A 26,804-nucleotide genomic window follows, 5' to 3' on the forward strand; every position below is an offset into this window, starting at 1 on the left:
TAATTCTTTCTGATTTTAGAAACTGCATTAAAGAAGGGGTGCACCGGTCCTGGAGATACTGCAATACCAGGTCAATGCGTGGAGTGGACAGAGCAAGCTCTTTTTCCATCTCCCTGTTCTAAAAATCCATTTAATATATGGTCCCCAGATAGGGGACGTATCAGATATTAAACTGATAAGAACAGATACTACACTTGATCTTAGCCAAAAGGCCGAGAAGCGATAACCAGAATTGGTTTCAAACTACGGAGCCACCCAAGGATCCTGAAAAGTCCATTTGTGGAGATGAGCTCCTGGACTCCCGTTAAGAAGACATGTTGTCAACCTCTAGATCCCTTACATGCCTGCACTTTTCGGCTTGCTGCTGCTGCAATCCACGCGTTTTAGATCTGCAAAACTCCACCTCTTTAAACACAGCACCTTCACCCCCTGCTGTTCCCACCCGCCTCAACACCGTTGGAAGGGAGGAGAACCAATTAAGGCGGGGGGTGGGGTGGAACGAGCAGCTGTCTACCCTTAGCAGGAGGGCTCCTGATTACATACCTCTCCTGCTGCTGCTGCTGCTGGCTGTCCAGCAGCAGACTGAAGGTGGCTGCTGCTGTGCACAGGTATATAAAGGCTCAGAACCTATTATGACACGCGCAGCCAGCGTTCCATTGCCACATTCCATCTACTGCAGGCAGGATACCTGGCTGGCTGAATGTCGCTGAGAAGCTCACAGAGACCGCCATAAGCAACAGTTTAACAGAATGCCACAGACTAATCAACCAAACTTTTTGGGTTGGGTTCTCTTTTATAGTCTGCAGGCATTAAATGAAAGAAGTCAGTGTTCCAGCAGAAGGAGACAACGTTTCAGAAAAGGCATTGTAGCAAACCAAAAAAGAAATTTTAAGCGCAGCAGAGTAACCAGCGCACATACCTGTTAGCTCAGGTGAGTTTAAAAGGCTGCTGTTGATAACAAGGGCATTTGCTAAATAGATGGTGTGTGTGCAACAATATACTGAAAGGTCAATTATATTGTGCAGCTTATCTCACCACCTGTAGTTATTTAGGTGAAAGCTCCAAAATGCTTGCCTAATATGTCTGTTTATCCAAAAGGAAGTAAAAAGGGAGAGCTAGAAAGATAGCATTGCATCACATTACATGGCAATGCAATGCACAGTTGCTGAAGTTGAACTAAAATGAGCTTGTAATCTGGCTTCTGCAACTTTGAACATGAAAAATCCAATGAGGAGAAGAAAAGCAAAGCCAAAGAGTCCATCCCAAAATCCGACAAACAAGCAAAATGAACAAAAAACATTGAATTCAATTCTTTCTGATTTTAGAAACTGCATTAAAGAAGGGGTGCACCGGTCCTGGAGATACTGCAATACCAGGTCAATGCGTGGAGTGGACAGAGCAAGCTCTTTTTCCATCTCCCTGTTCTAAAAATCCATTTAATATATGGTCCCCAGATAGGGGACGTATCAGATATTAAACTGATAAGAACAGATACTACACTTGATCTTAGCCAAAAGGCCGAGAAGCGATAACCAGAATTGGTTTCAAACTACGGAGCCACCCAAGGATCCTGAAAAGTCTATTTGTGGAGATGAGCTCCTGGACTCCCGTTAAGAAGACATGTTGTCAACCTCTAGATCCCTTACATGCCTGCACTTTTCGGCTTGCTGCTGCTGCAATCCACGCGTTTTAGATCTGCATAACTCCACCTCTTTAAACACAGCACCTTCACCCCCTGCTGTTCCCACCCGCCTCAACACCGTTGGAAGGGAGGAGAACCAATTAAGGCGGGGGGTGGGGTGGAACGAGCAGCTGTCTACCCTTAGCAGGAGGGCTCCTGATTACATACCTCTCCTGCTGCTGCTGCTGCTGGCTGTCCAGCAGCAGACTGAAGGTGGCTGCTGCTGTGCACAGGTATATAAAGGCTCAGAGCCTATTATGACACGCGCAGCCAGCGTTCCATTGCCACATTCCATCTACTGCAGGCAGGATACCTGGCTGGCTGAATGTCGCTGAGAAGCTCACAGAGACCGCCATAAGCAACAGTTTAACAGAATGCCACAGACTAATCAACCAAACTTTTTGGGTTGGGTTCTCTTTTATAGTCTGCAGGCATTAAATGAAAGAAGTCAGTGTTCCAGCAGAAGGAGACAACGTTTCAGAAAAGGCATTGTAGCAAACCAAAAAAGAAATTTTAAGCGCAGCAGAGTAACCAGCGCACATACCTGTTAGCTCAGGTGAGTTTAAAAGGCTGCTGTTGATAACAAGGGCATTTGCTAAATAGATGGTGTGTGTGCAACAATATACTGAAAGGTCAATTATATTGTGCAGCTTATCTCACCACCTGTAGTTATTTAGGTGAAAGCTCCAAAATGCTTGCCTAATATGTCTGTTTATCCAAAAGGAAGTAAAAAGGGAGAGCTAGAAAGATAGCATTGCATCACATTACATGGCAATGCAATGCACAGTTGCTGAAGTTGAACCAAAATGAGCTTGTAATCTGGCTTCTGCAACTTTGAACATGAAAAATCCAATGAGGAGAAGAAAAGCAAAGCCAAAGAGTCCATCCCAAAATCCGACAAACAAGCAAAATGAACAATAAACATTGAATTCAATTCTTTCTGATTTTAGAAACTGCATTAAAGAAGGGGTGCACCGGTCCTGGAGATACTGCAATACCAGGTCAATGCGTGGAGTGGACAGAGCAAGCTCTTTTTCCATCTCCCTGTTCTAAAAATCCATTTAATATATGGTCCCCAGATAGGGGACGTATCAGATATTAAACTGATAAGAACAGATACTACACTTGATCTTAGCCAAAAGGCCGAGAAGCGATAACCAGAATTGGTTTCAAACTACGGAGCCACCCAAGGATCCTGAAAAGTCCATTTGTGGAGATGAGCTCCTGGACTCCCGTTAAGAAGACATGTTGTCAACCTCTAGATCCCTTACATGCCTGCACTTTTCGGCTTGCTGATGCTGCAATCCACGCGTTTTAGATCTGCATAACTCCACCTCTTTAAACACAGCACCTTCACCCCCTGCTGTTCCCACCCGCCTCAACACCGTTGGAAGGGAGGAGAACCAATTAAGGCGGGGGGTGGGGTGGAACGAGCAGCTGTCTACCCTTAGCAGGAGGCCTCCTGATTACATACCTCTCCTGCTGCTGCTGCTGCTGCTGGCTGTCCAGCAGCAGACTGAAGGTGGCTGCTGCTGTGCACAGGTATATAAAGGCTCAGAGCCTATTATGACACGCGCAGCCAGCGTTCCATTGCCACATTCCATCTACTGCAGGCAGGATACCTGGCTGGCTGAATGTCGCCGAGAAGCTCACAGAGACCGCCATAAGCAACAGTTTAACAGAATGCCACAGACTAATCAACCAAACTTTTTGGGTTGGGTTCTCTTTTATAGTCTGCAGGGATTAAATGAAAGAAGTCAGTGTTCCAGCAGAAGGAGACAACGTTTCAGAAAAGGCATTGTAGCAAACCAAAAAAGAAATTTTAAGCGCAGCAGAGTAACCAGCGCACATACCTGTTAGCTCAGGTGAGTTTAAAAGGCTGCTGTTGATAACAAGGGCATTTGCTAAATAGATGGTGTGTGTGCAACAATATACTGAAAGGTCAATTATATTGTGCAGCTTATCTCACCACCTGTAGTTATTTAGGTGAAAGCTCCAAAATGCTTGCCTAATATGTCTGTTTATCCAAAAGGAAGTAAAAAGGGAGAGCTAGAAAGATAGCATTGCATCACATTACATGGCAATGCAATGCACAGTTGCTGAAGTTGAACCAAAATGAGCTTGTAATCTGGCTTCTGCAACTTTGAACATGAAAAATCCAATGAGGAGAAGAAAAGCAAAGCCAAAGAGTCCATCCCAAAATCCGACAAACAAGCAAAATGAACAAAAAACATTGAATTTAATTCTTTCTGATTTTAGAAACTGCATTAAAGAAGGGGTGCACCGGTCCTGGAGATACTGCAATACCAGGTCAATGCGTGGAGTGGACAGAGCAAGCTCTTTTTCCATCTCCCTGTTCTAAAAATCCATTTAATATATGGTCCCCAGATAGGGGACGTATCAGATATTAAACTGATAAGAACAGATACTACACTTGATCTTAGCCAAAAGGCCGAGAAGCGATAACCAGAATTGGTTTCAAACTACGGAGCCACCCAAGGATCCTGAAAAGTCCATTTGTGGAGATGAGCTCCTGGACTCCCGTTAAGAAGACATGTTGTCAACCTCTAGATCCCTTACATGCCTGCACTTTTCGGCTTGCTGCTGCTGCAATCCACGCGTTTTAGATCTGCAAAACTCCACCTCTTTAAACACAGCACCTTCACCCCCTGCTGTTCCCACCCGCCTCAACACCGTTGGAAGGGAGGAGAACCAATTAAGGCGGGGGGTGGGGTGGAACGAGCAGCTGTCTACCCTTAGCAGGAGGGCTCCTGATTACATACCTCTCCTGCTGCTGCTGCTGCTGGCTGTCCAGCAGCAGACTGAAGGTGGCTGCTGCTGTGCACAGGTATATAAAGGCTCAGAACCTATTATGACACGCGCAGCCAGCGTTCCATTGCCACATTCCATCTACTGCAGGCAGGATACCTGGCTAGCTGAATGTCGCTGAGAAGCTCACAGAGACCGCCATAAGCAACAGTTTAACAGAATGCCACAGACTAATCAACCAAACTTTTTGGGTTGGGTTCTCTTTTATAGTCTGCAGGCATTAAATGAAAGAAGTCAGTGTTCCAGCAGAAGGAGACAACGTTTCAGAAAAGGCATTGTAGCAAACCAAAAAAGAAATTTTAAGCGCAGCAGAGTAACCAGCGCACATACCTGTTAGCTCAGGTGAGTTTAAAAGGCTGCTGTTGATAACAAGGGCATTTGCTAAATAGATGGTGTGTGTGCAACAATATACTGAAAGGTCAATTATATTGTGCAGCTTATCTCACCACCTGTAGTTATTTAGGTGAAAGCTCCAAAATGCTTGCCTAATATGTCTGTTTATCCAAAAGGAAGTAAAAAGGGAGAGCTAGAAAGATAGCATTGCATCACATTACATGGCAATGCAATGCACAGTTGCTGAAGTTGAACTAAAATGAGCTTGTAATCTGGCTTCTGCAACTTTGAACATGAAAAATCCAATGAGGAGAAGAAAAGCAAAGCCAAAGAGTCCATCCCAAAATCCGACAAACAAGCAAAATGAACAAAAAACATTGAATTCAATTCTTTCTGATTTTAGAAACTGCATTAAAGAAGGGGTGCACCGGTCCTGGAGATACTGCAATACCAGGTCAATGCGTGGAGTGGACAGAGCAAGCTCTTTTTCCATCTCCCTGTTCTAAAAATCCATTTAATATATGGTCCCCAGATAGGGGACGTATCAGATATTAAACTGATAAGAACAGATACTACACTTGATCTTAGCCAAAAGGCCGAGAAGCGATAACCAGAATTGGTTTCAAACTACGGAGCCACCCAAGGATCCTGAAAAGTCCATTTGTGGAGATGAGCTCCTGGACTCCCGTTAAGAAGACATGTTGTCAACCTCTAGATCCCTTACATGCCTGCACTTTTCGGCTTGCTGCTGCTGCAATCCACGCGTTTTAGATCTGCATAACTCCACCTCTTTAAACACAGCACCTTCACCCCCTGCTGTTCCCACCCGCCTCAACACCGTTGGAAGGGAGGAGAACCAATTAAGGCGGGGGGTGGGGTGGAACGAGCAGCTGTCTACCCTTAGCAGGAGGGCTCCTGATTACATACCTCTCCTGCTGCTGCTGCTGCTGGCTGTCCAGCAGCAGACTGAAGGTGGCTGCTGCTGTGCACAGGTATATAAAGGCTCAGAGCCTATTATGACACGCGCAGCCAGCGTTCCATTGCCACATTCCATCTACTGCAGGCAGGATACCTGGCTGGCTGAATGTCGCTGAGAAGCTCACAGAGACCGCCATAAGCAACAGTTTAACAGAATGCCACAGACTAATCAACCAAACTTTTTGGGTTGGGTTCTCTTTTATAGTCTGCAGGCATTAAATGAAAGAAGTCAGTGTTCCAGCAGAAGGAGACAACGTTTCAGAAAAGGCATTGTAGCAAACCAAAAAAGAAATTTTAAGCGCAGCAGAGTAACCAGCGCACATACCTGTTAGCTCAGGTGAGTTTAAAAGGCTGCTGTTGATAACAAGGGCATTTGCTAAATAGATGGTGTGTGTGCAACAATATACTGAAAGGTCAATTATATTGTGCAGCTTATCTCACCACCTGTAGTTATTTAGGTGAAAGCTCCAAAATGCTTGCCTAATATGTCTGTTTATCCAAAAGGAAGTAAAAAGGGAGAGCTAGAAAGATAGCATTGCATCACATTACATGGCAATGCAATGCACAGTTGCTGAAGTTGAACCAAAATGAGCTTGTAATCTGGCTTCTGCAACTTTGAACATGAAAAATCCAATGAGGAGAAGAAAAGCAAAGCCAAAGAGTCCATCCCAAAATCCGACAAACAAGCAAAATGAACAATAAACATTGAATTCAATTCTTTCTGATTTTAGAAACTGCATTAAAGAAGGGGTGCACCGGTCCTGGAGATACTGCAATACCAGGTCAATGCGTGGAGTGGACAGAGCAAGCTCTTTTTCCATCTCCCTGTTCTAAAAATCCATTTAATATATGGTCCCCAGATAGGGGACGTATCAGATATTAAACTGATAAGAACAGATACTACACTTGATCTTAGCCAAAAGGCCGAGAAGCGATAACCAGAATTGGTTTCAAACTACGGAGCCACCCAAGGATCCTGAAAAGTCCATTTGTGGAGATGAGCTCCTGGACTCCCGTTAAGAAGACATGTTGTCAACCTCTAGATCCCTTACATGCCTGCACTTTTCGGCTTGCTGATGCTGCAATCCACGCGTTTTAGATCTGCATAACTCCACCTCTTTAAACACAGCACCTTCACCCCCTGCTGTTCCCACCCGCCTCAACACCGTTGGAAGGGAGGAGAACCAATTAAGGCGGGGGGTGGGGTGGAACGAGCAGCTGTCTACCCTTAGCAGGAGGGCTCCTGATTACATACCTCTCCTGCTGCTGCTGCTGCTGCTGGCTGTCCAGCAGCAGACTGAAGGTGGCTGCTGCTGTGCACAGGTATATAAAGGCTCAGAGCCTATTATGACACGCGCAGCCAGCGTTCCATTGCCACATTCCATCTACTGCAGGCAGGATACCTGGCTGGCTGAATGTCGCCGAGAAGCTCACAGAGACCGCCATAAGCAACAGTTTAACAGAATGCCACAGACTAATCAACCAAACTTTTTGGGTTGGGTTCTCTTTTATAGTCTGCAGGCATTAAATGAAAGAAGTCATTGTTCCAGCAGAAGGAGACAACGTTTCAGAAAAGGCATTGTAGCAAACCAAAAAAGAAATTTTAAGCGCAGCAGAGTAACCAGCGCACATACCTGTTAGCTCAGGTGAGTTTAAAAGGCTGCTGTTGATAACAAGGGCATTTGCTAAATAGATGGTGTGTGTGCAACAATATACTGAAAGGTCAATTATATTGTGCAGCTTATCTCACCACCTGTAGTTATTTAGGTGAAAGCTCCAAAATGCTTGCCTAATATGTCTGTTTATCCAAAAGGAAGTAAAAAGGGAGAGCTAGAAAGATAGCATTGCATCACATTACATGGCAATGCAATGCACAGTTGCTGAAGTTGAACCAAAATGAGCTTGTAATCTGGCTTCTGCAACTTTGAACATGAAAAATCCAATGAGGAGAAGAAAAGCAAAGCCAAAGAGTCCATCCCAAAATCCGACAAACAAGCAAAATGAACAAAAAACATTGAATTTAATTCTTTCTGATTTTAGAAACTGCATTAAAGAAGGGGTGCACCGGTCCTGGAGATACTGCAATACCAGGTCAATGCGTGGAGTGGACAGAGCAAGCTCTTTTTCCATCTCCCTGTTCTAAAAATCCATTTAATATATGGTCCCCAGATAGGGGACGTATCAGATATTAAACTGATAAGAACAGATACTACACTTGATCTTAGCCAAAATGCCGAGAAGCGATAACCAGAATTGGTTTCAAACTACGGAGCCACCCAAGGATCCTGAAAAGTCCATTTGTGGAGATGAGCTCCTGGACTCCCGTTAAGAAGACATGTTGTCAACCTCTAGATCCCTTACATGCCTGCACTTTTCGGCTTGCTGCTGCTGCAATCCACGCGTTTTAGATCTGCAAAACTCCACCTCTTTAAACACAGCACCTTCACCCCCTGCTGTTCCCACCCGCCTCAACACCGTTGGAAGGGAGGAGAACCAATTAAGGCGGGGGGTGGGGTGGAACGAGCAGCTGTCTACCCTTAGCAGGAGGGCTCCTGATTACATACCTCTCCTGCTGCTGCTGCTGCTGGCTGTCCAGCAGCAGACTGAAGGTGGCTGCTGCTGTGCACAGGTATATAAAGGCTCAGAACCTATTATGACACGCGCAGCCAGCGTTCCATTGCCACATTCCATCTACTGCAGGCAGGATACCTGGCTGGCTGAATGTCGCTGAGAAGCTCACAGAGACCGCCATAAGCAACAGTTTAACAGAATGCCACAGACTAATCAACCAAACTTTTTGGGTTGGGTTCTCTTTTATAGTCTGCAGGCATTAAATGAAAGAAGTCAGTGTTCCAGCAGAAGGAGACAACGTTTCAGAAAAGGCATTGTAGCAAACCAAAAAAGAAATTTTAAGCGCAGCAGAGTAACCAGCGCACATACCTGTTAGCTCAGGTGAGTTTAAAAGGCTGCTGTTGATAACAAGGGCATTTGCTAAATAGATGGTGTGTGTGCAACAATATACTGAAAGGTCAATTATATTGTGCAGCTTATCTCACCACCTGTAGTTATTTAGGTGAAAGCTCCAAAATGCTTGCCTAATATGTCTGTTTATCCAAAAGGAAGTAAAAAGGGAGAGCTAGAAAGATAGCATTGCATCACATTACATGGCAATGCAATGCACAGTTGCTGAAGTTGAACCAAAATGAGCTTGTAATCTGGCTTCTGCAACTTTGAACATGAAAAATCCAATGAGGAGAAGAAAAGCAAAGCCAAAGAGTCCATCCCAAAATCCGACAAACAAGCAAAATGAACAAAAAACATTGAATTCAATTCTTTCTGATTTTAGAAACTGCATTAAAGAAGGGGTGCACCGGTCCTGGAGATACTGCAATACCAGGTCAATGGGTGGAGTGGACAGAGCAAGCTCTTTTTCCATCTCCCTGTTCTAAAAATCCATTTAATATATGGTCCCCAGATAGGGGACGTATCAGATATTAAACTGATAAGAACAGATACTACACTTGATCTTAGCCAAAAGGCCGAGAAGCGATAACCAGAATTGGTTTCAAACTACGGAGCCACCCAAGGATCCTGAAAAGTCCATTTGTGGAGATGAGCTCCTGGACTCCCGTTAAGAAGACATGTTGTCAACCTCTAGATCCCTTACATGCCTGCACTTTTCGGCTTGCTGCTGCTGCAATCCACGCGTTTTAGATCTGCATAACTCCACCTCTTTAAACACAGCACCTTCACCCCCTGCTGTTCCCACCCGCCTCAACACCGTTGGAAGGGAGGAGAACCAATTAAGGCGGGGGGTGGGGTGGAACGAGCAGCTGTCTACCCTTAGCAGGAGGGCTCCTGATTACATACCTCTCCTGCTGCTGCTGCTGCTGGCTGTCCAGCAGCAGACTGAAGGTGGCTGCTGCTGTGCACAGGTATATAAAGGCTCAGAGCCTATTATGACACGCGCAGCCAGCGTTCCATTGCCACATTCCATCTACTGCAGGCAGGATACCTGGCTGGCTGAATGTCGCTGAGAAGCTCACAGAGACCGCCATAAGCAACAGTTTAACAGAATGCCACAGACTAATCAACCAAACTTTTTGGGTTGGGTTCTCTTTTATAGTCTGCAGGCATTAAATGAAAGAAGTCAGTGTTCCAGCAGAAGGAGACAACGTTTCAGAAAAGGCATTGTAGCAAACCAAAAAAGAAATTTTAAGCGCAGCAGAGTAACCAGCGCACATACCTGTTAGCTCAGGTGAGTTTAAAAGGCTGCTGTTGATAACAAGGGCATTTGCTAAATAGATGGTGTGTGTGCAACAATATACTGAAAGGTCAATTATATTGTGCAGCTTATCTCACCACCTGTAGTTATTTAGGTGAAAGCTCCAAAATGCTTGCCTAATATGTCTGTTTATCCAAAAGGAAGTAAAAAGGGAGAGCTAGAAAGATAGCATTGCATCACATTACATGGCAATGCAATGCACAGTTGCTGAAGTTGAACCAAAATGAGCTTGTAATCTGGCTTCTGCAACTTTGAACATGAAAAATCCAATGAGGAGAAGAAAAGCAAAGCCAAAGAGTCCATCCCAAAATCCGACAAACAAGCAAAATGAACAAAAAACATTGAATTTAATTCTTTCTGATTTTAGAAACTGCATTAAAGAAGGGGTGCACCGGTCCTGGAGATACTGCAATACCAGGTCAATGCGTGGAGTGGACAGAGCAAGCTCTTTTTCCATCTCCCTGTTCTAAAAATCCATTTAATATATGGTCCCCAGATAGGGGACGTATCAGATATTAAACTGATAAGAACAGATACTACACTTGATCTTAGCCAAAAGGCCGAGAAGCGATAACCAGAATTGGTTTCAAACTACGGAGCCACCCAAGGATCCTGAAAAGTCCATTTGTGGAGATGAGCTCCTGGACTCCCGTTAAGAAGACATGTTGTCAACCTCTAGATCCCTTACATGCCTGCACTTTTCGGCTTGCTGCTGCTGCAATCCACGCGTTTTAGATCTGCAAAACTCCACCTCTTTAAACACAGCACCTTCACCCCCTGCTGTTCCCACCCGCCTCAACACCGTTGGAAGGGAGGAGAACCAATTAAGGCGGGGGGTGGGGTGGAACGAGCAGCTGTCTACCCTTAGCAGGAGGGCTCCTGATTACATACCTCTCCTGCTGCTGCTGCTGCTGGCTGTCCAGCAGCAGACTGAAGGTGGCTGCTGCTGTGCACAGGTATATAAAGGCTCAGAACCTATTATGACACGCGCAGCCAGCGTTCCATTGCCACATTCCATCTACTGCAGGCAGGATACCTGGCTGGCTGAATGTCGCTGAGAAGCTCACAGAGACCGCCATAACAACAGTTTAACAGAATGCCACAGACTAATCAACCAAACTTTTTGGGTTGGGTTCTCTTTTATAGTCTGCAGGCATTAAATGAAAGAAGTCAGTGTTCCAGCAGAAGGAGACAACGTTTCAGAAAAGGCATTGTAGCAAACCAAAAAAGAAATTTTAAGCGCAGCAGAGTAACCAGCGCACATACCTGTTAGCTCAGGTGAGTTTAAAAGGCTGCTGTTGATAACAAGGGCATTTGCTAAATAGATGGTGTGTGTGCAACAATATACTGAAAGGTCAATTATATTGTGCAGCTTATCTCACCACCTGTAGTTATTTAGGTGAAAGCTCCAAAATGCTTGCCTAATATGTCTGTTTATCCAAAAGGAAGTAAAAAGGGAGAGCTAGAAAGATAGCATTGCATCACATTACATGGCAATGCAATGCACAGTTGCTGAAGTTGAACCAAAATGAGCTTGTAATCTGGCTTCTGCAACTTTGAACATGAAAAATCCAATGAGGAGAAGAAAAGCAAAGCCAAAGAGTCCATCCCAAAATCCGACAAACAAGCAAAATGAACAAAAAACATTGAATTCAATTCTTTCTGATTTTAGAAACTGCATTAAAGAAGGGGTGCTCCGGTCCTGGAGATACTGCAATACCAGGTCAATGCGTGGAGTGGACAGAGCAAGCTCTCTTTCCATCTCCCTGTTCTAAAAATCCATTTAATATATGGTCCCCAGATAGGGGACGTATCAGATATTAAACTGATAAGAACAGATACTACACTTGATCTTAGCCAAAAGGCCGAGAAGCGATAACCAGAATTGGTTTCAAACTACGGAGCCACCCAAGGATCCTGAAAAGTCCATTTGTGGAGATGAGCTCCTGGACTCCCGTTAAGAAGACATGTTGTCAACCTCTAGATCCCTTACATGCCTGCACTTTTCGGCTTGCTGCTGCTGCAATCCACGCGTTTTAGATCTGCATAACTCCACCTCTTTAAACACAGCACCTTCACCCCCTGCTGTTCCCACCCGCCTCAACACCGTTGGAAGGGAGGAGAACCAATTAAGGCGGGGGGTGGGGTGGAACGAGCAGCTGTCTACCCTTAGCAGGAGGGCTCCTGATTACATACCTCTCCTGCTGCTGCTGCTGCTGGCTGTCCAGCAGCAGACTGAAGGTGGCTGCTGCTGTGCACAGGTATATAAAGGCTCAGAGCCTATTATGACACGCGCAGCCAGCGTTCCATTGCCACATTCCATCTACTGCAGGCAGGATACCTGGCTGGCTGAATGTCGCTGAGAAGCTCACAGAGACCGCCATAAGCAACAGTTTAACAGAATGCCACAGACTAATCAACCAAACTTTTTGGGTTGGGTTCTCTTTTATAGTCTGCAGGCATTAAATGAAAGAAGTCAGTGTTCCAGCAGAAGGAGACAACGTTTCAGAAAAGGCATTGTAGCAAACCAAAAAAGAAATTTTAAGCGCAGCAGAGTAACCAGCGCACATACCTGTTAGCTCAGGTGAGTTTAAAAGGCTGCTGTTGATAACAAGGGCATTTGCTAAATAGATGGTGTGTGTGCAACAATATACTGAAAGGTCAATTATATTGTGCAGCTTATCTCACCACCTGTAGTTATTTAGGTGAAAGCTCCAAAATGCTTGCCTAATATGTCTGTTTATCCAAAAGGAAGTAAAAAGGGAGAGCTAGAAAGATAGCATTGCATCACATTACATGGCAATGCAATGCACAGTTGCTGAAGTTGAACCAAAATGAGCTTGTAATCTGGCTTCTGCAACTTTGAACATGAAAAATCCAATGAGGAGAAGAAAAGCAAAGCCAAAGAGTCCATCCCAAAATCCGACAAACAAGCAAAATGAACAAAAAACATTGAATTCAATTCTTTCTGATTTTAGAAACTGCATTAAAGAAGGGGTGCTCCGGTCCTGGAGATACTGCAATACCAGGTCAATGCGTGGAGTGGACAGAGCAAGCTCTTTTTCCATCTCCCTGTTCTAAAAATCCATTTAATATATGGTCCCCAGATAGGGGACGTATCAGATATTAAACTGATAAGAACAGATACTACACTTGATCTTAGCCAAAAGGCCGAGAAGCGATAACCAGAATTGGTTTCAAACTACGGAGCCACCCAAGGATCCTGAAAAGTCCATTTGTGGAGATGAGCTCCTGGACTCCCGTTAAGAAGACATGTTGTCAACCTCTAGATCCCTTACATGCCTGCACTTTTCGGCTTGCTGCTGCTGCAATCCACGCGTTTTAGATCTGCATAACTCCACCTCTTTAAACACAGCACCTTCACCCCCTGCTGTTCCCACCCGCCTCAACACCGTTGGAAGGGAGGAGAACCAATTAAGGCGGGGGGTGGGGTGGAACGAGCAGCTGTCTACCCTTAGCAGGAGGGCTCCTGATTACATACCTCTCCTGCTGCTGCTGCTGCTGGCTGTCCAGCAGCAGACTGAAGGTGGCTGCTGCTGTGCACAGGTATATAAAGGCTCAGAGCCTATTATGACACGCGCAGCCAGCGTTCCATTGCCACATTCCATCTACTGCAGGCAGGATACCTGGCTGGCTGAATGTCGCTGAGAAGCTCACAGAGACCGCCATAAGCAACAGTTTAACAGAATGCCACAGACTAATCAACCAAACTTTTTGGGTTGGGTTCTCTTTTATAGTCTGCAGGCATTAAATGAAAGAAGTCAGTGTTCCAGCAGAAGGAGACAACGTTTCAGAAAAGGCATTGTAGCAAACCAAAAAAGAAATTTTAAGCGCAGCAGAGTAACCAGCGCACATACCTGTTAGCTCAGGTGAGTTTAAAAGGCTGCTGTTGATAACAAGGGCATTTGCTAAATAGATGGTGTGTGTGCAACAATATACTGAAAGGTCAATTATATTGTGCAGCTTATCTCACCACCTGTAGTTATTTAGGTGAAAGCTCCAAAATTCTTGCCTAATATGTCTGTTTATCCAAAAGGAAGTAAAAAGGGAGAGCTAGAAAGATAGCATTGCATCACATTACATGGCAATGCAATGCACAGTTGCTGAAGTTGAACCAAAATGAGCTTGTAATCTGGCTTCTGCAACTTTGAACATGAAAAATCCAATGAGGAGAAGAAAAGCAAAGCTAATGAGTCCATCCCAAAATCCGACAAACAAGCAAAATGAACAAAAAACATTGAATTCAATTCTTTCTGATTTTAGAAACTGCATTAAAGAAGGGGTGCACCGGTCCTGGAGATACTGCAATACCAGGTCAATGCGTGGAGTGGACAGAGCAAGCTCTTTTTCCATCTCCCTGTTCTAAAAATCCATTTAATATATGGTCCCCAGATAGGGGACGTATCAGATATTAAACTGATAAGAACAGATACTACACTTGATCTTAGCCAAAAGGCCGAGAAGCGATAACCAGAATTGGTTTCAAACTACGGAGCCACCCAAGGATCCTGAAAAGTCCATTTGTGGAGATGAGCTCCTGGACTCCCGTTAAGAAGACATGTTGTCAACCTCTAGATCCCTTACATGCCTGCACTTTTCGGCTTGCTGCTGCTGCAATCCACGCGTTTTAGATCTGCATAACTCCACCTCTTTAAACACAGCACCTTCACCCCCTGCTGTTCCCACCCGCCTCAACACCGTTGGAAGGGAGGAGAACCAATTAAAGCGGGGGGTGGGGTGGAACGAGCAGCTGTCTACCCTTAGCAGGAGGGCTCCTGATTACATACCTCTCCTGCTGCTGCTGCTGCTGGCTGTCCAGCAGCAGACTGAAGGTGGCTGCTGCTGTGCACAGGTATATAAAGGCTCAGAGCCTATTATGACACGCGCAGCCAGCGTTCCATTGCCACATTCCATCTACTGCAGGCAGGATACCTGGCTGGCTGAATGTCGCTGAGAAGCTCACAGAGACCGCCATAAGCAACAGTTTAACAGAATGCCACAGACTAATCAACCAAACTTTTTGGGTTGGGTTCTCTTTTATAGTCTGCAGGCATTAAATGAAAGAAGTCAGTGTTCCAGCAGAAGGAGACAACGTTTCAGAAAAGGCATTGTAGCAAACCAAAAAAGAAATTTTAAGCGCAGCAGAGTAACCAGCGCACATACCTGTTAGCTCAGGTGAGTTTAAAAGGCTGCTGTTGATAACAAGGGCATTTGCTAAATAGATGGTGTGTGTGCAACAATATACTGAAAGGTCAATTATATTGTGCAGCTTATCTCACCACCTGTAGTTATTTAGGTGAAAGCTCCAAAATGCTTGCCTAATATGTCTGTTTATCCAAAAGGAAGTAAAAAGGGAGAGCTAGAAAGATAGCATTGCATCACATTACATGGCAATGCAATGCACAGTTGCTGAAGTTGAACCAAAATGAGCTTGTAATCTGGCTTCTGCAACTTTGAACATGAAAAATCCAATGAGGAGAAGAAAAGCAAAGCCAAAGAGTCCATCCCAAAATCCGACAAACAAGCAAAATGAACAAAAAACATTGAATTCAATTCTTTCTGATTTTAGAAACTGCATTAAAGAAGGGGTGCACCGGTCCTGGAGATACTGCAATACCAGGTCAATGCGTGGAGTGGACAGAGCAAGCTCTTTTTCCATCTCCCTGTTCTAAAAATCCATTTAATATATGGTCCCCAGATAGGGGACGTATCAGATATTAAACTGATAAGAACAGATACTACACTTGATCTTAGCCAAAAGGCCGAGAAGCGATAACCAGAATTGGTTTCAAACTACGGAGCCACCCAAGGATCCTGAAAAGTCCATTTGTGGAGATGAGCTCCTGGACTCCCGTTAAGAAGACATGTTGTCAACCTCTAGATCCCTTACATGCCTGCACTTTTCGGCTTGCTGCTGCTGCAATCCACGTGTTTTAGATCTGCATAACTCCACCTCTTTAAACACAGCACCTTCACCCCCTGCTGTTCCCACCCGCCTCAACACCGTTGGAAGGGAGGAGAACCAATTAAGGCGGGGGGTGGGGTGGAACGAGCAGCTGTCTACCCTTAGCAGGAGGGCTCCTGATTACATACCTCTCCTGCTGCTGCTGCTGCTGGCTGTCCAGCAGCAGACTGAAGGTGGCTGCTGCTGTGCACAGGTATATAAAGGCTCAGAGCCTATTATGACACGCGCAGCCAGCGTTCCATTGCCACATTCCATCTACTGCAGGCAGGATACCTGGCTGGCTGAATGTCGCTGAGAAGCTCACAGAGACCGCCATAAGCAACAGTTTAACAGAATGCCACAGACTAATCAACCAAACTTTTTGGGTTGGGTTCTCTTTTATAGTCTGCAGGCATTAAATGAAAGAAGTCAGTGTTCCAGCAGAAGGAGACAACGTTTCAGAAAAGGCATTGTAGCAAACCAAAAAAGAAATTTTAAGCGCAGCAGAGTAACCAGCGCACATACCTGTTAGCTCAGGTGAGTTTAAAAGGCTGCTGTTGATAACAAGGGCATTTGCTAAATAGATGGTGTGTGTGCAACAATATACTGAAAGGTCAATTATATTGTGCAGCTTATCTCACCACCTGTAGTTATTTAGGTGAAAGCTCCAAAATGCTTGCCTAATATGTCTGTTTATCCAAAAGGAAGTAAAAAGGGAGAGCTAGAAAGATAGCATTGCATCACATTACATGGCAATGCAATGCACAGTTGCTGAAGTTGAACCAAAATGAGCTTGTAATCTGGCTTCTGCAACTTTGAACATGAAAAATCCATTGAGGAGAAGAAAAGCAAAGCCAAAGAGTCCATCCCAAAATCCGACAAACAAGCAAAATGAACAAAAAACATTGAATTCAATTCTTTCTGATTTTAGAAACTGCATTAAAGAAGGGGTGCACCGGTCCTGGAGATACTGCAATACCAGGTCAATGCGTGGAGTGGACAGAGCAAGCTCTTTTTCCATCTCCCTGTTCTAAAAATCCATTTAATATATGGTCCCCAGATAGGGGACGTATCAGATATTAAACTGAAAAGAACAGATACTACACTTGATCTTAGCCAAAAGGCCGAGAAGCGATAACCAGAATTGGTTTCAAACTACGGAGCCACCCAAGGATCCTGAAAAGTCCATTTGTGGAGATGAGCTCCTGGACTCCCGTTAAGAAGACATGTTGTCAACCTCTAGATCCCTTACATGCCTGCACTTTTCGGCTTGCTGCTGCTGCAATCCACGCGTTTTAGATCTGCATAATTCCACCTCTTTAAACACAGCACCTTCACCCCCTGCTGTTCCCACCCGCCTCAACACCGTTGGAAGGGAGGAGAACCAATTAAGGCGGGGGGTGGGGTGGAACGAGCAGCTGTCTACCCTTAGCAGGAGGGCTCCTGATTACATACCTCTCCTGCTGCTGCTGCTGGCTGTCCAGCAGCAGACTGAAGGTGGCTGCTGCTGTGCACAGGTATATAAAGGCTCAGAGCCTATTATGACACGCGCAGCCAGCGTTCCATTGCCACATTCCATCTACTGCAGGCAGGATACCTGGCTGGCTGAATGTCGCTGAGAAGCTCACAGAGACCGCCATAAGCAACAGTTTAACAGAATGCCACAGACTAATCAACCAAACTTTTTGGGTTGGGTTCTATTTTATAGTCTGCAGGCATTAAATGAAAGAAGTCAGTGTTCCAGCAGAAGGAGACAACGTTTCAGAAAAGGCATTGAAAAAAAAGCAAACCAAAAAAGAAATTTTAAGCGCAGCAGAGTAACCAGCGCACATACCTGTTAGCTCAGGTGAGTTTAAAAGGCTGCTGTTGATAACAAGGGCATTTGCTAAATAGATGGTGTGTGTGCAACAATATACTGAAAGGTCAATTATATTGTGCAGCTTATCTCACCACCTGTAGTTATTTAGGTGAAAGCTCCAAAATGCTTGCCTAATATGTCTGTTTATCCAAAAGGAAGTAAAAAGGGAGAGCTAGAAAGATAGCATTGCATCACATTACATGGCAATGCAATGCACAGTTGCTGAAGTTGAACCAAAATGAGCTTGTAATCTGGCTTCTGCAACTTTGAACATGAAAAATCCAATGAGGAGAAGAAAAGCAAAGCCAAAGAGTCCATCCCAAAATCCGACAAACAAGCAAAATGAACAAAAAACATTGAATTCAATTCTTTCTGATTTTAGAAACTGCATTAAAGAAGGGGTGCACCGGTCCTGGAGATACTGCAATACCAGGTCAATGCGTGGAGTGGACAGAGCAAGCTCTTTTTCCATCTCCCTGTTCTAAAAATCCATTTAATATATGGTCCCCAGATAGGGGACGTATCAGATATTAAACTGATAAGAACAGATACTACACTTGATCTTAGCCAAAAGGCCGAGAAGCGATAACCAGAATTGGTTTCAAACTACGGAGCCACCCAAGGATCCTGAAAAGTCCATTTGTGGAGATGAGCTCCTGGACTCCCGTTAAGAAGACATGTTGTCAACCTCTAGATCCCTTACATGCCTGCACTTTTCGGCTTGCTGCTGCTGCAATCCACGCGTTTTAGATCTGCATAACTCCACCTCTTTAAACACAGCACCTTCACCCCCTGCTGTTCCCACCCGCCTCAACACCGTTGGAAGGGAGGAGAACCAATTAAGGCGGGGGGTGGGGTGGAACGAGCAGCTGTCTACCCTTAGCAGGAGGGCTCCTGATTACATACCTCTCCTGCTGCTGCTGCTGCTGGCTGTCCAGCAGCAGACTGAAGGTGGCTGCTGCTGTGCACAGGTATATAAAGGCTCAGAGCCTATTATGACACGCGCAGCCAGCGTTCCATTGCCACATTCCATCTACTGCAGGCAGGATACCTGGCTGGCTGAATGTCGCTGAGAAGCTCACAGAGACCGCCATAAGCAACAGTTTAACAGAATGCCACAGACTAATCAACCAAACTTTTTGGGTTGGGTTCTCTTTTATAGTCTGCAGGCATTAAATGAAAGAAGTCAGTGTTCCAGCAGAAGGCGACAACGTTTCAGAAAAGGCATTGTAGCAAACCAAAAAAGAAATTTTAAGCGCAGCAGAGTAACCAGCGCACATACCTGTTAGCTCAGGTGAGTTTAAAAGGCTGCTGTTGATAACAAGGGCATTTGCTAAATAGATGGTGTGTGTGCAACAATATACTGAAAGGTCAATTATATTGTGCAGCTTATCTCACCACCTGTAGTTATTTAGGTGAAAGCTCCAAAATGCTTGCCTAATATGTCTGTTTATCCAAAAGGAAGTAAAAAGGGAGAGCTAGAAAGATAGCATTGCATCACATTACATGGCAATGCAATGCACAGTTGCTGAAGTTGAACCAAAATGAGCTTGTAATCTGGCTTCTGCAACTTTGAACATGAAAAATCCAATGAGGAGAAGAAAAGCAAAGCCAAAGAGTCCATCCCAAAATCCGACAAACAAGCAAAATGAACAAAAAACATTGAATTCAATTCTTTCTGATTTTAGAAACTGCATTAAAGAAGGGGTGCACCGGTCCTGGAGATACTGCAATACCAGGTCAATGCGTGGAGTGGACAGAGCAAGCTCTTTTTCCATCTCCCTGTTCTAAAAATCCATTTAATATATGGTCCCCAGATAGGGGACGTATCAGATATTAAACTGATAAGAACAGATACTACACTTGATCTTAGCCAAAAGGCCGAGAAGCGATAACCAGAATTGGTTTCAAACTACGGAGCCACCCAAGGATCCTGAAAAGTCCATTTGTGGAGATGAGCTCCTGGACTCCCGTTAAGAAGACATGTTGTCAACCTCTAGATCCCTTACATGCCTGCACTTTTCGGCTTGCTGCTGCTGCAATCCACGCGTTTTAGATCTGCATAATTCCACCTCTTTAAACACAGCACCTTCACCCCCTGCTGTTCCCACCCGCCTCAACACCGTTGGAAGGGAGGAGAACCAATTAAGGCGGGGGGTGGGGTGGAACGAGCAGCTGTCTACCCTTAGCAGGAGGGCTCCTGATTACATACCTCTCCTGCTGCTGCTGCTGCTGGCTGTCCAGCAGCAGACTGAAGGTGGCTGCTGCTGTGCACAGGTATATAAAGGCTCAGAGCCTATTATGACACGCGCAGCCAGCGTTCCATTGCCACATTCCATCTACTGCAGGCAGGATACCTGGCTGGCTGAATGTCGCTGAGAAGCTCACAGAGACCGCCATAAGCAACAGTTTAACAGAATGCCACAGACTAATCAACCAAACTTTTTGGGTTGGGTTCTCTTTTATAGTCTGCAGGCATTAAATGAAAGAAGTCAGTGTTCCAGCAGAAGGAGACAACGTTTCAGAAAAGGCATTGTAGCAAACCAAAAAAGAAATTTTAAGCGCAGCAGAGTAACCAGCGCACATACCTGTTAGCTCAGGTGAGTTTAAAAGGCTGCTGTTGATAACAAGGGCATTTGCTAAATAGATGGTGTGTGTGCAACAATATACTGAAAGGTCAATTATATTGTGCAGCTTATCTCACCACCTGTAGTTATTTAGGTGAAAGCTCCAAAATGCTTGCCTAATATGTCTGTTTATCCAAAAGGAAGTAAAAAGGGAGAGCTAGAAAGATAGCATTGCATCACATTACATGGCAATGCAATGCACAGTTGCTGAAGTTGAACCAAAATGAGCTTGTAATCTGGCTTCTGCAACTTTGAACATGAAAAATCCATTGAGGAGAAGAAAAGCAAAGCCAAAGAGTCCATCCCAAAATCCGACAAACAAGCAAAATGAACAAAAAACATTGAATTCAATTCTTTCTGATTTTAGAAACTGCATTAAAGAAGGGGTGCACCGGTCCTGGAGATACTGCAATACCAGGTCAATGCGTGGAGTGGACAGAGCAAGCTCTTTTTCCATCTCCCTGTTCTAAAAATCCATTTAATATATGGTCCCCAGATAGGGGACGTATCAGATATTAAACTGATAAGAACAGATACTACACTTGATCTTAGCCAAAAGGCCGAGAAGCGATAACCAGAATTGGTTTCAAACTACGGAGCCACCCAAGGATCCTGAAAAGTCCATTTGTGGAGATGAGCTCCTGGACTCCCGTTAAGAAGACATGTTGTCAACCTCTAGATCCCTTACATGCCTGCACTTTTCGGCTTGCTGCTGCTGCAATCCACGCGTTTTAGATCTGCATAATTCCACCTCTTTAAACACAGCACCTTCACCCCCTGCTGTTCCCACCCGCCTCAACACCGTTGGAAGGGAGGAGAACCAATTAAGGCGGGGGGTGGGGTGGAACGAGCAGCTGTCTACCCTTAGCAGGAGGGCTCCTGATTACATACCTCTCCTGCTGCTGCTGCTGGCTGTCCAGCAGCAGACTGAAGGTGGCTGCTGCTGTGCACAGGTATATAAAGGCTCAGAGCCTATTATGACACGCGCAGCCAGCGTTCCATTGCCACATTCCATCTACTGCAGGCAGGATACCTGGCTGGCTGAATGTCGCTGAGAAGCTCACAGAGACCGCCATAAGCAACAGTTTAACAGAATGCCACAGACTAATCAACCAAACTTTTTGGGTTGGGTTCTCTTTTATAGTCTGCAGGCATTAAATGAAAGAAGTCAGGGTTCCAGCAGAAGGAGACAACGTTTCAGAAAAGGCATTGAAAAAAAAGCAAACCAAAAAAGAAATTTTAAGCGCAGCAGAGTAACCAGCGCACATACCTGTTAGCTCAGGTGAGTTTAAAAGGCTGCTGTTGATAACAAGGGCATTTGCTAAATAGATGGTGTGTGTGCAACAATATACTGAAAGGTCAATTATATTGTGCAGCTTATCTCACCACCTGTAGTTATTTAGGTGAAAGCTCCAAAATGCTTGCCTAATATGTCTGTTTATCCAAAAGGAAGTAAAAAGGGAGAGCTAGAAAGATAGCATTGCATCACATTACATGGCAATGCAATGCACAGTTGCTGAAGTTGAACCAAAATGAGCTTGTAATCTGGCTTCTGCAACTTTGAACATGAAAAATCCAATGAGGAGAAGAAAAGCAAAGCCAAAGAGTCCATCCCAAAATCCGACAAACAAGCAAAATGAACAAAAAACATTGAATTCAATTCTTTCTGATTTTAGAAACTGCATTAAAGAAGGGGTGCACCGGTCCTGGAAATACTGCAATACCAGGTCAATGCGTGGAGTGGACAGAGCAAGCTCTTTTTCCATCTCCCTGTTCTAAAAATCCATTTAATATATGGTCCCCAGATAGGGGACGTATCAGATATTAAACTGATAAGAACAGATACTACACTTGATCTTAGCCAAAAGGCCGAGAAGCGATAACCAGAATTGGTTTCAAACTACGGAGCCACCCAAGGATCCTGAAAAGTCCATTTGTGGAGATGAGCTTCTGGACTCCCGTTAAGAAGACATGTTGTCAACCTCTAGATCCCTTACATGCCTGCACTTTTCGGCTTGCTGCTGCTGCAATCCACGCGTTTTAGATCTGCATAACTCCACCTCTTTAAACACAGCACCTTCACCCCCTGCTGTTCCCACCCGCCTCAACACCGTTGGAAGGGAGGAGAACCAATTAAGGCGGGGGGTGGGGTGGAACGAGCAGCTGTCTACCCTTAGCAGGAGGGCTCCTGATTACATACCTCTCCTGCTGCTGCTGCTGCTGGCTGTCCAGCAGCAGACTGAAGGTGGCTGCTGCTGTGCACAGGTATATAAAGGCTCAGAGCCTATTATGACACGCGCAGCCAGCGTTCCATTGCCACATTCCATCTACTGCAGGCAGGATACCTGGCTGGCTGAATGTCGCTGAGAAGCTCACAGAGACCGCCATAAGCAACAGTTTAACAGAATGCCACAGACTAATCAACCAAACTTTTTGGGTTGGGTTCTCTTTTATAGTCTGCAGGCATTAAATGAAAGAAGTCAGTGTTCCAGCAGAAGGAGACAACGTTTCAGAAAAGGCATTGTAGCAAACCAAAAAAGAAATTTTAAGCGCAGCAGAGTAACCAGCGCACATACCTGTTAGCTCAGGTGAGTTTAAAAGGCTGCTGTTGATAACAAGGGCATTTGCTAAATAGATGGTGTGTGTGCAACAATATACTGAAAGGTCAATTATATTGTGCAGCTTATCTCACCACCTGTAGTTATTTAGGTGAAAGCTCCAAAATGCTTGCCTAATATGTCTGTTTATCCAAAAGGAAGTAAAAAGGGAGAGCTAGAAAGATAGCATTGCATCACATTACATGGCAATGCAATGCACAGTTGCTGAAGTTGAACCAAAATGAGCTTGTAATCTGGCTTCTGCAACTTTGAACATGAAAAATCCAATGAGGAGAAGAAAAGCAAAGCCAAAGAGTCCATCCCAAAATCCGACAAACAAGCAAAATGAACAAAAAACATTGAATTCAATTCTTTCTGATTTTAGAAACTGCATTAAAGAAGGGGTGCACCGGTCCTGGAGATACTGCAATACCAGGTCAATGCGTGGAGTGGACAGAGCAAGCTCTTTTTCCATCTCCCTGTTCTAAAAATCCATTTAATATATGGTCCCCAGATAGGGGACGTATCAGATATTAAACTGATAAGAACAGATACTACACTTGATCTTAGCCAAAAGGCCGAGAAGCGATAACCAGAATTGGTTTCAAACTACGGAGCCACCCAAGGATCCTGAAAAGTCCATTTGTGGAGATGAGCTCCTGGACTCCCGTTAAGAAGACATGTTGTCAACCTCTAGATCCCTTACATGCCTGCACTTTTCGGCTTGCTGCTGCTGCAATCCACGCGTTTTAGATCTGCATAACTCCACCTCTTTAAACACAGCACCTTCACCCCCTGCTGTTCCCACCCGCCTCAACACCGTTGGAAGGGAGGAGAACCAATTAAGGCGGGGGGTGGGGTGGAACGAGCAGCTGTCTACCCTTAGCAGGAGGACTCCTGATTACATACCTCTCCTGCTGCTGCTGCTGCTGGCTGTCCAGCAGCAGACTGAAGGTGGCTGCTGCTGTGCACAGGTATATAAAGGCTCAGAGCCTATTATGACACGCGCAGCCAGCGTTCCATTGCCACATTCCATCTACTGCAGGCAGGATACCTGGCTGGCTGAATGTCGCTGAGAAGCTCACAGAGACCGCCATAAGCAACAGTTTAACAGAATGCCACAGACTAATCAACCAAACTTTTTGGGTTGGGTTCTCTTTTATAGTCTGCAGGCATTAAATGAAAGAAGTCAGTGTTCCAGCAGAAGGAGACAACGTTTCAGAAAAGGCATTGTAGCAAACCAAAAAAGAAATTTTAAGCGCAGCAGAGTAACCAGCGCACATACCTGTTAGCTCAGGTGAGTTTAAAAGGCTGCTGTTGATAACAAGGGCATTTGCTAAATAGATGGTGTGTGTGCAACAATATACTGAAAGGTCAATTATATTGTGCAGCTTATCTCACCACCTGTAGTTATTTAGGTGAAAGCTCCAAAATGCTTGCCTAATATGTCTGTTTATCCAAAAGGAAGTAAAAAGGGAGAGCTAGAAAGATAGCATTGCATCACATTACATGGCAATGCAATGCACAGTTGCTGAAGTTGAACCAAAATGAGCTTGTAATCTGGCTTCTGCAACTTTGAACATGAAAAATCCAATGAGGAGAAGAAAAGCAAAGCCAAAGAGTCCATCCCAAAATCCGACAAACAAGCAAAATGAACAAAAAACATTGAATTCAATTCTTTCTGATTTTAGAAACTGCATTAAAGAAGGGGTGCACCGGTCCTGGAGATACTGCAATACCAGGTCAATGCGTGGAGTGGACAGAGCAAGCTCTTTTTCCATCTCCCTGTTCTAAAAATCCATTTAATATATGGTCCCCAGATAGGGGACGTATCAGATATTAAACTGATAAGAACAGATACTACACTTGATCTTAGCCAAAAGGCCGAGAAGCGATAACCAGAATTGGTTTCAAACTACGGAGCCACCCAAGGATCCTGAAAAGTCCATTTGTGGAGATGAGCTTCTGGACTCCCGTTAAGAAGACATGTTGTCAACCTCTAGATCCCTTACATGCCTGCACTTTTCGGCTTGCTGCTGCTGCAATCCACGCGTTTTAGATCTGCATAACTCCACCTCTTTAAACACAGCACCTTCACCCCCTGCTGTTCCCACCCGCCTCAACACCGTTGGAAGGGAGGAGAACCAATTAAGGCGGGGGGTGGGGTGGAACGAGCAGCTGTCTACCCTTAGCAGGAGGGCTCCTGATTACATACCTCTCCTGCTGCTGCTGCTGCTGGCTGTCCAGCAGCAGACTGAAGGTGGCTGCTGCTGTGCACAGGTATATAAAGGCTCAGAGCCTATTATGACACGCGCAGCCAGCGTTCCATTGCCACATTCCATCTACTGCAGGCAGGATACCTGGCTGGCTGAATGTCGCTGAGAAGCTCACAGAGACCGCCATAAGCAACAGTTTAACAGAATGCCACAGACTAATCAACCAAACTTTTTGGGTTGGGTTCTCTTTTATAGTCTGCAGGCATTAAATGAAAGAAGTCAGTGTTCCAGCAGAAGGAGACAACGTTTCAGAAAAGGCATTGTAGCAAACCAAAAAAGAAATTTTAAGCGCAGCAGAGTAACCAGCGCACATACCTGTTAGCTCAGGTGAGTTTAAAAGGCTGCTGTTGATAACAAGGGCATTTGCTAAATAGATGGTGTGTGTGCAACAATATACTGAAAGGTCAATTATATTGTGCAGCTTATCTCACCACCTGTAGTTATTTAGGTGAAAGCTCCAAAATGCTTGCCTAATATGTCTGTTTATCCAAAAGGAAGTAAAAAGGGAGAGCTAGAAAGATAGCATTGCATCACATTACATGGCAATGCAATGCACAGTTGCTGAAGTTGAACCAAAATGAGCTTGTAATCTGGCTTCTGCAACTTTGAACATGAAAAATCCAATGAGGAGAAGAAAAGCAAAGCCAAAGAGTCCATCCCAAAATCCGACAAACAAGCAAAATGAACAAAAAACATTGAATTCAATTCTTTCTGATTTTAGAAACTGCATTAAAGAAGGGGTGCACCGGTCCTGGAGATACTGCAATACCAGGTCAATGCGTGGAGTGGACAGAGCAAGCTCTTTTTCCATCTCCCTGTTCTAAAAATCCATTTAATATATGGTCCCCAGATAGGGGACGTATCAGATATTAAACTGATAAGAACAGATACTACACTTGATCTTAGCCAAAAGGCCGAGAAGCGATAACCAGAATTGGTTTCAAACTACGGAGCCACCCAAGGATCCTGAAAAGTCCATTTGTGGAGATGAGCTCCTGGACTCCCGTTAAGAAGACATGTTGTCAACCTCTAGATCCCTTACATGCCTGCACTTTTCGGCTTGCTGCTGCTGCAATCCACGCGTTTTAGATCTGCATAACTCCACCTCTTTAAACACAGCACCTTCACCCCCTGCTGTTCCCACCCGCCTCAACACCGTTGGAAGGGAGGAGAACCAATTAAGGCGGGGGGTGGGGTGGAACGAGCAGCTGTCTACCCTTAGCAGGAGGACTCCTGATTACATACCTCTCCTGCTGCTGCTGCTGCTGGCTGTCCAGCAGCAGACTGAAGGTGGCTGCTGCTGTGCACAGGTATATAAAGGCTCAGAGCCTATTATGACACGCGCAGCCAGCGTTCCATTGCCACATTCCATCTA

General features: G+C 44.9%; 21 non-coding genes across 21 annotated transcripts; all 21 read right to left on the reverse strand.

Annotated features, from left to right (window-relative positions):
* Window positions 1-33: 33 nt before the first annotated feature.
* On the reverse strand, window positions 34-224 carry LOC141180480 (U2 spliceosomal RNA). Its single transcript, XR_012256222.1, has one exon. It is a non-coding gene; the product is annotated as a U2 spliceosomal RNA (small nuclear RNA).
* A 1,115-nt stretch (window positions 225-1,339) lies between these two features.
* On the reverse strand, window positions 1,340-1,530 carry LOC141180481 (U2 spliceosomal RNA). The gene has a single exon (XR_012256223.1). It is a non-coding gene; the product is annotated as a U2 spliceosomal RNA (small nuclear RNA).
* A 1,115-nt stretch (window positions 1,531-2,645) lies between these two features.
* On the reverse strand, window positions 2,646-2,836 carry LOC141180482 (U2 spliceosomal RNA). Its single transcript, XR_012256224.1, has one exon. It is a non-coding gene; the product is annotated as a U2 spliceosomal RNA (small nuclear RNA).
* Window positions 2,837-3,954: 1,118 nt separating this feature from the next.
* Window positions 3,955-4,145, reverse strand: LOC141180486 (U2 spliceosomal RNA). Its single transcript, XR_012256226.1, has one exon. It is a non-coding gene; the product is annotated as a U2 spliceosomal RNA (small nuclear RNA).
* A 1,115-nt stretch (window positions 4,146-5,260) lies between these two features.
* On the reverse strand, window positions 5,261-5,451 carry LOC141180487 (U2 spliceosomal RNA). The gene has a single exon (XR_012256227.1). It is a non-coding gene; the product is annotated as a U2 spliceosomal RNA (small nuclear RNA).
* A 1,115-nt stretch (window positions 5,452-6,566) lies between these two features.
* LOC141180488 (U2 spliceosomal RNA) lies at window positions 6,567-6,757 on the reverse strand. Its single transcript, XR_012256228.1, has one exon. It is a non-coding gene; the product is annotated as a U2 spliceosomal RNA (small nuclear RNA).
* Window positions 6,758-7,875: 1,118 nt separating this feature from the next.
* On the reverse strand, window positions 7,876-8,066 carry LOC141179618 (U2 spliceosomal RNA). The gene has a single exon (XR_012255616.1). It is a non-coding gene; the product is annotated as a U2 spliceosomal RNA (small nuclear RNA).
* A 1,115-nt stretch (window positions 8,067-9,181) lies between these two features.
* On the reverse strand, window positions 9,182-9,372 carry LOC141179570 (U2 spliceosomal RNA). Its single transcript, XR_012255572.1, has one exon. It is a non-coding gene; the product is annotated as a U2 spliceosomal RNA (small nuclear RNA).
* Window positions 9,373-10,487: 1,115 nt separating this feature from the next.
* On the reverse strand, window positions 10,488-10,678 carry LOC141180489 (U2 spliceosomal RNA). The gene has a single exon (XR_012256229.1). It is a non-coding gene; the product is annotated as a U2 spliceosomal RNA (small nuclear RNA).
* Window positions 10,679-11,792: 1,114 nt separating this feature from the next.
* Window positions 11,793-11,983, reverse strand: LOC141179573 (U2 spliceosomal RNA). Its single transcript, XR_012255575.1, has one exon. It is a non-coding gene; the product is annotated as a U2 spliceosomal RNA (small nuclear RNA).
* A 1,115-nt stretch (window positions 11,984-13,098) lies between these two features.
* Window positions 13,099-13,289, reverse strand: LOC141179533 (U2 spliceosomal RNA). The gene has a single exon (XR_012255540.1). It is a non-coding gene; the product is annotated as a U2 spliceosomal RNA (small nuclear RNA).
* A 1,115-nt stretch (window positions 13,290-14,404) lies between these two features.
* On the reverse strand, window positions 14,405-14,595 carry LOC141180490 (U2 spliceosomal RNA). Its single transcript, XR_012256230.1, has one exon. It is a non-coding gene; the product is annotated as a U2 spliceosomal RNA (small nuclear RNA).
* Window positions 14,596-15,710: 1,115 nt separating this feature from the next.
* Window positions 15,711-15,901, reverse strand: LOC141180492 (U2 spliceosomal RNA). The gene has a single exon (XR_012256232.1). It is a non-coding gene; the product is annotated as a U2 spliceosomal RNA (small nuclear RNA).
* A 1,115-nt stretch (window positions 15,902-17,016) lies between these two features.
* Window positions 17,017-17,207, reverse strand: LOC141179572 (U2 spliceosomal RNA). Its single transcript, XR_012255574.1, has one exon. It is a non-coding gene; the product is annotated as a U2 spliceosomal RNA (small nuclear RNA).
* A 1,118-nt stretch (window positions 17,208-18,325) lies between these two features.
* LOC141180493 (U2 spliceosomal RNA) lies at window positions 18,326-18,516 on the reverse strand. The gene has a single exon (XR_012256233.1). It is a non-coding gene; the product is annotated as a U2 spliceosomal RNA (small nuclear RNA).
* Window positions 18,517-19,631: 1,115 nt separating this feature from the next.
* On the reverse strand, window positions 19,632-19,822 carry LOC141180494 (U2 spliceosomal RNA). The gene has a single exon (XR_012256234.1). It is a non-coding gene; the product is annotated as a U2 spliceosomal RNA (small nuclear RNA).
* Window positions 19,823-20,937: 1,115 nt separating this feature from the next.
* LOC141180495 (U2 spliceosomal RNA) lies at window positions 20,938-21,128 on the reverse strand. Its single transcript, XR_012256235.1, has one exon. It is a non-coding gene; the product is annotated as a U2 spliceosomal RNA (small nuclear RNA).
* Window positions 21,129-22,246: 1,118 nt separating this feature from the next.
* Window positions 22,247-22,437, reverse strand: LOC141179389 (U2 spliceosomal RNA). Its single transcript, XR_012255409.1, has one exon. It is a non-coding gene; the product is annotated as a U2 spliceosomal RNA (small nuclear RNA).
* Window positions 22,438-23,552: 1,115 nt separating this feature from the next.
* Window positions 23,553-23,743, reverse strand: LOC141180497 (U2 spliceosomal RNA). The gene has a single exon (XR_012256236.1). It is a non-coding gene; the product is annotated as a U2 spliceosomal RNA (small nuclear RNA).
* A 1,115-nt stretch (window positions 23,744-24,858) lies between these two features.
* On the reverse strand, window positions 24,859-25,049 carry LOC141180498 (U2 spliceosomal RNA). Its single transcript, XR_012256237.1, has one exon. It is a non-coding gene; the product is annotated as a U2 spliceosomal RNA (small nuclear RNA).
* A 1,115-nt stretch (window positions 25,050-26,164) lies between these two features.
* LOC141180499 (U2 spliceosomal RNA) lies at window positions 26,165-26,355 on the reverse strand. Its single transcript, XR_012256238.1, has one exon. It is a non-coding gene; the product is annotated as a U2 spliceosomal RNA (small nuclear RNA).
* Between the last annotated feature and the right edge of the window lie 449 nt (window positions 26,356-26,804).

This window comes from Phyllobates terribilis, unplaced genomic scaffold, assembly GCF_046119375.1.
Source record: "Phyllobates terribilis strain yellow unplaced genomic scaffold, ASM4611937v1 Scaffold_30__1_contigs__length_15301838, whole genome shotgun sequence".
NCBI classification, from domain to species: Eukaryota; Metazoa; Chordata; class Amphibia; order Anura; family Dendrobatidae; genus Phyllobates; species Phyllobates terribilis.